The sequence below is a fragment of the Pogona vitticeps genome, chromosome 2 (assembly GCF_051106095.1).
Source record: "Pogona vitticeps strain Pit_001003342236 chromosome 2, PviZW2.1, whole genome shotgun sequence".
Taxonomy (NCBI): Eukaryota; Metazoa; Chordata; class Lepidosauria; order Squamata; family Agamidae; genus Pogona; species Pogona vitticeps.
The window spans coordinates 178,228,681-178,240,049 of record NC_135784.1 but is presented as its reverse complement, the minus strand read 5'-3'; positions in this window follow the sequence as shown (position 1 = coordinate 178,240,049).

Below are 11,369 nucleotides of genomic sequence, written 5' to 3'. Positions count from 1 at the left end.
CACCTCCACTGCCAGTCTCTGTTGTCCTCTGTGGTCGCTGATGTCTTGGGGTGAGCCATCTCAGCCACCTCATGAGCCTAGGGGCTTCAGCTGCAACACTCGGTCTCCTTTCTTCACAAAACCAGCCGCACAAATATTTTCTATGAACCAAAGCCATGAATGTAGCTCTTGTAACTCTTTCCTTTCCGTCCCTTCCTTGTCTCCATGGTTGAGCTGCTGCACTCGTTTGGGCAGTGCCAGGCCCAGAACCTCCGGTCCCAAGAGTGCCATTCGAGGGAAATGTGCCTCCTTGGGGAGGAAGTGGGGGAGGCTCTTTTGTGAAATGACAACGGGAGGCTTTTTGGCAGGCTAGTAGATTTTGGCTGAGTCCTGTAAAAACCTTGGTGTTCCTCAGAAACTTAAGGAGGAGGAGATGGGTGAGGCAAGACCAGCTGGCCAGGAGACAACGTGTCTCCATTGATCAGTCATCCCGCAGATCTGTTTCACTTTCAACCCCCTCATTCTTGGGTGCCATAATCCAGATCTTCTAGCACTCCATGCAAACTGGGAGGGTGTACTTTGTTGAAACCGAGACTTCTTTGCCCTCCGCAGGGATCCCACAGCTGAAACCCCCCCCCACGGCTTCCGCAGCCAGTAAGCTCAGTTACTCCAAGGTAGGAAGATCTGAAAACCACAGTGCTGGGTGACTGGGACACCCTTGCACAGCCAAAGTGCTGTTTAAAATAGGAAGGCCCTCTGGAGGACTTCTGGGACTTGACTAACTCTTCACTGGTGAGGTGGGTGGAGGTACAGTAAGGTTGAGGAGCTTGTATCTTCAGGGAAGTCAGCATCTCTTGCCAAACCAGTGATACTGACAGGGTGGCCAAAAAAGGGAAGGCCCTCAAGAGACTGCAGCAGGATGGCCTGTGGCATCTTCTTACTCTTCCATTTGGAACGGTTGATGTCAGCATACCCAATTTCAAGGCTTGTTTTAAATTGGAATACAGTATCCCCTGCATAAAGCCAGTTGTAGGAGTGCATTTTTCTGTCCAAATGAGGGTCACCCAGTTGGTCGATTCAGCTTTACAGCTTGCCTCCACATAAGAGGAAGGCAGCAACTTGGCTCTCCGTTACGCCCCTGGGTCTCTTTGCCTCTTGCCACTGTGATTGGGAGAGTTCCTAATGGGACGGAGAGGAACGGATGGATGATTGCTCTCTCTTCAGCTGTTAATGCCTGCAGATGCTTCCGTTTAATATATGCATCTATAATCTGAGCCCAGTTGAAAGTGGCTGCCACCACCTCGGCTGTTTGAAGACTCCCTGCCACTTTTCCTTAGTGAAGTAACAAACCAGCGAGCTCCTCAGAATATGTGCTCGTTTGCACTGGAAATGAGCATTTGCTTATCACATTTTTTTTAAAGTCCCAAGCAGGCAGCTGGTGTGGTTGAGATCAGAATCTGACTCACCCCCCTGCCCAAGACTCTGTTTCTGCCTCTGCCTGTTTCCTTCCTCTCCCATTCCCTCTACTTCCCACTGTGGCTACTTCTTCTGAACACCCTTCGTTCTGGTGCCAGCCCTCACTTTAGGAGAAAGAGAAACAGGAACAAGCAAACTGCGGTCCCCTTTCTCTTCTCTAGGGAAACGCCCAGTAGTTCCTCACCTCGCAATGCTTGGACCATCTGGCAGGAGCAGCCTCGGCAGCAGAGACCTCTGCAATGGTGCCCGCTTTGTTCTCCCAGTTTGTGGACATCTCATGTAGCACCACCCCAGGGCCCTGGGGGAGCTTTACATGGCAGGTGCAATCGTAGCCACCGAAAAGATGCAGGTCACTAGCCAGAGGGCCTACCAATAGTGTCTTTGCCAAGGGCCCCTTCAAACCAGGTACTGTCTGCATCACCCAGTTTGGCCTGCTAGAAGCTGGGCAGTCCCTCTGATTTTGCTGTCCAAATCAGGCAAGACAAACCTAGAGGTGCTTTTCTGTCCCCGCTCCTTGTCCACAGCTGCTGGGATGCTTTGCAGCCCTGTGCATCGGTTTCCAAAATTCAGATGTTCAAGGGTTACATGACTCCTAGAAGTCCAGAGACTGGGCGGTGCAGGCAAGGGCTTCTGGGTATTGCAGCCCAAGAACATCCTGAGGTCCCATGTTTGGGAAGCCCCAGAAGGGGGTTAACAGTTTGTGAAGGCATGATCTGGCATCTTCCTGCCCTGAGTCCCACCCACCCACCTTACAGCTGGCTCCTTGGTGCTTTTCCACTGGTGTGGCATCTGGTACCCTATTTTCTCCCTCCAAGTGACCCATCTCTGTTTTGGAAAAAGCTGTGCCCCCCCCCCCAGATTGCATGTTCCTTCTGGAGGACAGTGTCGGTCCCCAAAAGAAATCAGACACACAGAATGTACGTCTTAGCGTCTCCGAAGTGATGCCTGCAATGCTTTGTTGCCTGTTCCTGTCCTGTTGTTGTTTCCTGTTGTCCAAAGTATATATATTGAAAGTGTTTCTGTTTTGGGAGATGGGGCAGGCTTGGATAGCCAAGGGTTCAGTCCCTTGGCCCAGTTATGAAGAGGACCCCAACCCATGCCCTCCACAGGAACCTTAAACCCATTGACACACAGTAGGTGTTGGCACACTTTAGGGCCCTGGGTTATGCTGGAGCTGCCAAATCTATCCAAAATTCCCAGAACTTTAATCCTGTGAGTGGTTAACACTGTTGCGGTTTTTTTGTTTTTTGTTTTTTTGTATAAAATCTGTCCAGGCCAGCCTTGTTCGCTTCTCTTCCCTCTGCTTGTGCATCTGCTCCAACATCTTTCTCTGTCGCTTGAGGTGGTTGCTGATCCCCATACTTGTGATACCCCTGTGTGTATATGCATGCGTGCACACACACACACACACACACATATATGAACATAAGAAGTGCCATAAGGATGAAAATGCTAGCCTGAACTGGGTACCTCCAGGTTGTACAGTGGTGAATTTGCTTTATGTTCACTCAGTGGACAATCGGTGGCCATTAGGAGAAATGCAGGGGCCACATCTCCAACCAGTTGTGGCTTTGGGATGGAGTTATTCCAGTCCCACTTGCACCACTTTACTCCAACGTTGCTGAGTGCCACATGTGGATTAGATGCCAAAGAATGAGGTGCTGGTATACTGATTAAGTAGAAGTGACCATTTTGTTTCAGAATGTAAGGAGATGTTGAGATTTTAAACACTGTTCCTCTAAGATTTTTTTTAAGCAGAGGAAGGACTTCCCTGCAGTTTTGAGAAGTAAGGGTATAGTACAGCGAAGAGCAATCTTGAACAAAAGCTTTTCTCCCCGATATGCTAGTTTTCTCTTGCAGGTAGTTTGTGTATGTGTGACATGCATTCAAAAACATGTCTCCCTCCCTCCAGTAGCTTCTCCTATCTTCTCACATTCTGCTGCACAGGCAAAGCCCCGTTAAGGTTAACTGCTGAAGCCAAAAATATTAAGTCAAGCAATTAAGGGGGAATTGCAAACCTACACCATTGTTTTATTAGAATAAAATCTTTGCATCACCATTCTCTAAGAGGTCTGATACTTTATCTACATACATGTGAGCAGAGGAGGTTTTTGTAATAAGTTCAAGCTGTGGATAGAGAGGGTTTGACTCCCCACCTCCACTTTATTGTAGAAGTTGCTAATTTATTTAATTGCAGTATGTCTGTCTCTGTCTGGGCATTCTATGACATATTTTTAAAAATATGTTGTTGAATCCATTTGAGCCATCTTTCCAGCCTGGTATCCACTGTATGCCCTTTTTTGGGCTAAAAACACAACAGGCAAATAGTGCAGTTTTATTGCATTATGGATGGGGGCGGGGAGGGCAGGAGAAAAAGAAAGAAAGAAAGAAAGAAAGAAAGAAAGAAAGAAAGAAAGAAAGAAAGAAAGAAAGAAAGAAAGAAAGAAAGAAAGAAAGAAAGAAAGAAAGAAAGAAAGAAAAGCCAAAGAGTGTTCAGGGAAGTGGAACGTGTGTCAAACTGGAGAGGCTCATAGTGGAACAAGGCAAACCCCAACAGCCACCTCTGATGTCAGAATTTTATAAACTATGCAAGAAAGACTTTCTCTGTTGTTTTGTACATGCAGAACTGCCATCCTCGCCACCCTGTGTCTCCTGTCCTCACAGTGCCTTCGACACTGGCAAAAGTCAGGTATATTCAGATGATGATAATAAAATATTCTAGATCACAAAGCGCTGTCTGTTTGATTCCAAATTCAGTGCTCGGTATGTAGCTGCTGCCCGCTCTCTGACAAGCCTAGGCGCCGTCGGAAATGAGAAAAGAAGTTTGTTAGCTCCAGACAGGGGTCTTAAGATAATATTGCTCAGATCTTAAACACTAAGAGAATATAGTAGGAGCACCCTGTCTGCGGGATCTATATCTGCTGATTCACTTATCCACTGGCTGAAAATACTAAATAAAAAGCCCAGGAAGACCTATTTATGCAATATGTATCATCGGATACTTCAGCATTTACCAGCATCTGTGGCAGGTTGGGACCTTGAAACTGATCCCCCATGGATGCCATGCCCCTACTGTACTTCTGCACCTCCAGACATAGGTTCCAGCATTCATCAATTCCCTTGTCTCTCACAGTCCAGCTTTCCCCAACTTAGGCCACTCCAGCTGTTTTGGCCTACAGCTTCCATCGGCCCCCCATTAGCAGGGCCAGGGTCAAGAAATTTGGGAATTATATGTCAGAAGAGATGGAGGGAGGCAAGCTGAAGAAGGCTCCTGCAGCTTTATTACTCAATCCATTCAGCCATGAGGGATTATATCCCCTTTTCCTCAGTTTCCAGAATTGGTGTGGGCATGAGGAGGGGTGTTCTCACTGTTCAGTGTGCGCCTTCCCACATTTCCAGGAGAAAACCTTAGGGCAGGTGATCCTCGTCTTTCCCCTCGACGCGCAGTGAGCAGCACATGTAGGAGAGCTACTACTCTTCTTCCCACCTGTGTGTGATACGTTTCTGTAGGCTTGGGCATTTTCCCACCAAGGAAACCTCTGGCATTGGCAGCCATGAGATCTGTTAATAGCTTCAGGAAGTAAAAAAGACTCAGCGAGAGGCTCCTGGGTAGGTGAGAGTCCAGGTGAAAGCTCAGCCTCAGGGACCTTTTGATCTGTGCAAAAGGATGCTGCCTTTTCTAAAGGGCAGAAGCCCTCCAACAAGGCCCTGTTATACTTGTGAGAAGAGAGGTGAAAAGGAGGAGCAACGGAAAATGCAAACCCTGACTAGGAAGGAAATAGCCGCTCTTTATACTCCTGCCAGAAATTTATTTAGTAAAAATATGATGGAGGAGCTGAAGAGGATATGATTAGAAGGGGCCTAGTGTGGTATAGTGGATAGAGTGACAGACTCAGGAGACCTGGGTCGAAATTCCTGCTAGGTCATGGAAAGTCGGGGTGTGCGTGGAACGAATAAAACCACCCCTTAAAGATGCTGCTAAAGCCTTATTTGGGTCACCACAGCTGCAACTAAAAACCAGGTGGGATCTGGCATGGCTCTCATTGCTTCACATGACATGAGCCCCCACTGCACTTTCAGCGATACACACTATTTTAAAGTGCAAGAGGGCTTCTTCTGTGGTCTGCCAGGCTTGTGCAGCCACAGCTGAGGACTACAGTGGTGGTTGTGGTGGCGGCAGCAACAACCAGGGAGACACTGCCACTGCTGCCCACACACTTCTCAGCGACTGCTGCCGCCACTGAGCCACATAAAACGTATTAAAATTGTGTGTTTCAAGTGGTTTTGCTCCGATGTATAGATAACTCGCCGGAAAAAGCTTGTTACGAGCTAACTGCAAATGTGTAGTTCCTGCCTCTAACTTTGTTCCAACTTGACAGAACACGACACACTCCAACGGATTTGAAATCAATAGGAAATTATAAAAACCTAAGCAAAAGAAAATAATGTATTTGTTCCCTTGGCAACACCCAATATTTGCCCCAACCAGAGAAAAGCAATTTAAATCAATCACTGCTGGTGACTAAAAGATTGTTTTTCATTTCAGTTGGTCTGTTCTCCTTGAAAGTAGCACTGGATTCAGTCTGCTGTTTAAATAATCTTTACTGATCTGTGTCTTGTCTTAATAACCTTTAATTTTGTAAAAAGTACCGTAAATTAGTTCAATAAATTACATCAAATTAAACAAGCACCCAAGGGCTTCTCAGCCTCTCCCAGCACTCTTGCATTCATTACTGGCAGACAGAAGCAGGTTTATGTCTTGACAATCCAGTTTTGAAATATAGCTGCCTTAATTTTTTTAAAAACAGTACAAGCTTTTTCTTTCTTTAGCATAAGTCGAAAAATTCAAGGAAGAGATGCTGAGATTGCGAGTTGCAACCTTAAACATGTTTGTCAAAGAGGAAGCCCATTCAATGTATAGGACTTACTTCCAAGTGTAGATATGCATAAAACTCAGGCCCAGCCCAACACATTTTGCTGCTTGAGACAGAGCAGCAAAATGTCTAAGTCAACCAAAGCATTTTATACTGGAGGCAGAAGATCCCTCAAGCACTTCTTTCCATCTCCACAGTTAAAAGAATTGATTAACTCATTAAGGGATGCTGAGGTTGCAGCCTTAAAAAATGCTTGTAAAAGAGTAAGCCCCATCAAACATTAATTAATACATGCTTTTTAAATTGTCCAGAGTCTGGCCCGAGATGGTTCCCACACTTCACTCAGGTCTGGTAGAAATGTATTTGCGAATGTTCCTGACATACTCAGGCACGTATCAGTCTAAATCTTCTTGATTTCATCTGGGTTGAATGCAACACTGTGGGTTGGATAGCTCAGGGAACTGAGTCGTGGGCTGCTGAGCCAAGGGTTTGTAAGTAGTTTACCAGGGAATGGTAAACTACTTCTGAGTGTACTCCAAATGCAGAAAATCCTGGGAAGGCTTGCCGTGTCAAAACTGACTGGACGACACATAGTTGCTGTTGTTGTTTGTGCAAGCTAGTTGTAGGGAATGTGCTGCACTTAGGTGAAGGATTGCTTCTATGATAACCACCCACCAAGGATGGGGACCCGTGAGTTGCCAGTTACTGTCAAGTCCAATTTAAGTCCCACTGGCGACTTAACTCATACTCAACTCAGGGGTTTGGGGGGGGGACTTACAAGTGAACTTGCAACTCAGATCCATTTGTCCAAGTTGCACTGTTGAGTCCTGATAGGTGTCCCTACCTGTGGCCGCCCCCATCACCCTCTTCAGAGGCAGCAGGTCTAGCTTCTGCTCCTGGAGCCACAGCCCTGCCCTCTGCGCATGCACTGGGCTATCAGCTAGCTGGGTGGCACCTGCATGGGCGGAGGCAGCAGCCGGCTCCTGAAGGGAGGCCGGGCCTGCTTCCTCTGAAGACGGTGGTGGTGAGTGCTGGTGGGCCATGGCAGCGGGTGGCAGGTAAGGGCGACCCACGGTCTCTGCACATGCACCAGCCTATGAACTGGGTGGCGCATGCACAGTAAGAATCTTTGGGTCTGAATCTCAAGTCCCGTGGGGCTGGGCAAATGACTTGAAGCTTGAACTTGAGGCTTGGGACGGAAAACTTGGCCCACACCCCTGCCCACCAGCTGCATCTACGAAGCTCTGCAGAGCTTTATAAAGCAGAACACACATCCGCAGCCGGTGGCCCTCATTCTGAAAGGCCTCTGTAAGTAATCCATTTCAGATCTTCCACTTCAGTGGAAAGAGTGAGCTGTTCTTCCCTATCCAACAGCTGCTGCCTACGACTTAACCCTGACCGCTGCTTTAATGGCAGCTTGCAACTTTCTTTATTTCCTGATAATATTTTTGTCCCACCTTTCTCCTCAAGAAGGGCCCAAGGTGGCTTACATCATTTGAAGACAATATTTAAAGCTAAAAATAACGAGTATATAAATACTAAAAAAGGACCAAATAAATACCACACTAAAAGATGGCAGACAGAAGCAACATCAAACACATTCGAAGCAGGAAGGCACAACAATCCATTTAAAAACCCACACTCAGCCGGTCATTAAGAGAAAGCTTGTCTTAAGAGAAAGGTCTTCACCTGCTTGTGGAAGGAAAAGCAAAAGGTGGGGCCAGCTTGCTACTTAGGAGGAAACTGAATAGGAGGTACATTAAGGACCTTTGACAAATGACTGTTAGGCTACAACTTTTAATGCTGAAGTCAACAACATGCATAAAACTGGCCCATGTTGCTATTCCGTGTTTTGCACACGCGCATGCATGTGGGCCCCATGCTTCTGGAGTAGAAATACTACATCCGACTGAACACTGATTGCCCTGTAAGTAGTTTTATGCAGTTCTGTATATCTGTTTTCAACAAATGATACCAGGGAGCCGGAAGAACAAACCAATTCTTCCAGAATGCTGAAAGCATTTTTTTTTCAGTTCCTTTTTCCCATGGCAGCTACTTAATGTAAATGGAAGCGAATATGAGTCTCATTACACTTTTTTGCCTAAAGCAAATATTAATAAAAAGACTTCTGGAAGCAGGTGTTGGCTTAACACATACCATGTTATGGTAATCTAGTATTCCAGTAATTACAGACTGACATTTTAAAAGGGATTTTATTTAATTATTTTATATTTTATTTAAATAATTATATTTATTAATTTTTGGAGGCATGTGAGATGTTCAAGGAGGAGCTTACCATGGCCACCCACAGTGAGTATCCATGGTTGAACTCATGTCCCTTTAGTCCTAGTCTAATACTCAGTCCAGTAAACCACAGTGACTCTCTGGGCTCAGGATATCCCAGGTCAAATCCTGTTCAGCCATGGAAATTCACTTCAAGTCAGGATGGTCCCGTATCTTCTTTTGATTAGAGGCAAACCTGAGTAGGGACTTGAACCCCAAGTTCCTGACATTCAAAGGTAAGTGAGAAGGTAGTTTCAACCCCCTTTCCTGTGTTTCTTTGACCTCATCTAGCTAGGATAGCCATGATTCTGTGGTCTGTCCCAACATCGCAACACAATCAATCTGCTTATTTATAGACAACAAATTAGAATGGATTGGATAGTCTATAACACAGCTGATCTATAAACTAGTTAAACCAAAATACTTGGATATAATCCAAGCTATTTTATAATATAAGAGTTCCAGCTTAACTGGCTTATAAATCTCAGCTGTAGTCTTATTCTAAAAGTCACAGCCAGGTGGTCTTAAGAATATAACTTAATAAGGAATTTTGGAGTTTGTTTAAGATTGTGGCCTTAAAACTGCCACAATTTATAAAAATTACAAAATGTGACACACACACACACACACACACACACACACACACACACACACACACACACAGAGTTCTCATTAAACTAGTTTCAATGAAATGTATTAGAGAATTAATAAACTTAAAGTTTGGTTACAAATATTTGATTTAAGAAGAAAAGGAAACAGACTGCAATTAAAAAACAAACAAACTGATTTTAGATATGCCTAGCAGGAGTTTTACCTCTCCCTTAAAATATTACAATTGTCACAACCCATTCCATACCACAAAACATCTTTATTTTCTAGTCAATATGTCTTACCATAGACTAAAAAAGTTCACAATCCACCCAAATCAGAATAAAGAATGCATATCTATCAAAATGACTTGCCAAAAAAAAGTAATTAAAACAGTTGCTATTTGGTCACATAAGGGTAAAAAATACACAGAAGAGAGGCACAAAGTAGAGATGATGACAATAAATAGTATCACATTCTCTTCTTGCCTCTCTCATCGCTGGTTATTCTACCACAACATTACACAGAAGGAGAGGGCAAGTCAAATGGAGAACATTGATTCTTTTCCTTGCTCTTGTCATCAGTCCTTACATGCCCAGAGTAGGCATATCAACAATCAAAGATGTCCAGGTAGAGGATCAGGGCCAGAGAAGGACCCACTTGAGGCCCCTGCTGAAGTGTTAATTTCAGCAGAGGTACCAGCTTCCCCACACAGTCCATACCAGTTCACCTGTCAACGTACTGGGCTGAAAGCAGATGCATTCAAGAGTTGAATCCTAAAGCAATCAATAGGCCAGAACCGGATGTGTTGTCAAAACCACAGGCAACCCAGCACCTTTAGTCCTCCAGATATTGAAGAACTATTTTTGCTGTTTAGTCTTTTAGTGGTGTCCGACTCTTCGTGACCCCATGGACCAGAGCATGCCAGGCCCTCCTGTCTTCCACTGCCTCCCAGAGTTGTGTCAAATTCATGTTGGTCGCTTTGATGACACCGTCCAACCATCTCATCCTCTGTCATCCCCTTTTCCTCTTGCCTTCACACTTTCCCAACATCAAGGTCTTTTCCAGGGAGTCTTCTCTTGTCATGAGATGGACAAAGAATTGGAGCCTCGGCTTCAGGATCTGTCCTTCCAGTGAGCACTCAGAGTTGATTTCCTTCAGAACGGATAGGTTTGTTCTCCTTGCAGTCCAGGGGACTCTCAAGAGCCTCCTCCAGCACCACAGTTCAAAAGCATCAATTCTTCGGCAGTCAGCTTTCTTTATGGTCCAGCGCTCACTTCCATACATCGCTACTGGAATGAAGAACTATACCTCTCGTCATCTCTCACCAGTGGGGAGGCTAGTTCAGGCTGAGGGGAACTAAAGTCCAGCTCCAACAATTATCTGGAGCACCACAGGTCCCCTGGCCCTGAGTAGGATGCAGGGCTCCCCATTTCCTTTTAGCCACGCGACAACCTTGTAAAGCAGGCTAGCTTGAGATGGCAAGCCTTGCCCAGGGTGCACCTAGAGCACTCAGCTCAGGTGGCGAAACAGGGGCCAGGATCCAAGACAGACACTGGAAAAAACAAAAAGAGGAGCCTGGCCAACATTTCTCAGTGTCACACCAGGTTACACAGATCTCAAAGGGCCTTGTCAGTATTGTCCACTGCCTCTTAACGAGACAACCCAGAAGGCCTCAATACCAGCAGGCCATGGTTATGAGGGGAATTATGTTCAACCAGAAGCAGAATTATGTTCAACCAGTAGAAGCTCTGGGCACCCATCTCACACAGAGACCAGGGCAGATCTGGTTGGGCAGGCCTATGTAGCTGTACTAGGAAACCAAGGGAAAATTGTCAGTGAAGTTGCAATGTTTCTTTGTTTTGTCTTCCAGGAGCTTGTAATATGTAACTTTTAATTGAAGACAAGTACAAGTGCTGTTTCCCATTCCAAAATGGTTCCTTCATCTCCGAATGAAGGGCAAAGCAAGATAGTGCTGAGTTAAGGCAGGGTTTAATATGGCCTCGTGTGCCAGGATTGGCCCTTGGGAGTCAGCTGATAGTAAATTTTCTGCCTTGTCTCAAACTCAGGCTACCAGAAGGTAGGTAGGTAGGTAGGTAGGTAGGTAGGTAGGTAGGTAGGTAGGTAGGTAGGTAGGTAGGTAGGTAGGTAGGTAGGTAGGTAGGTAGG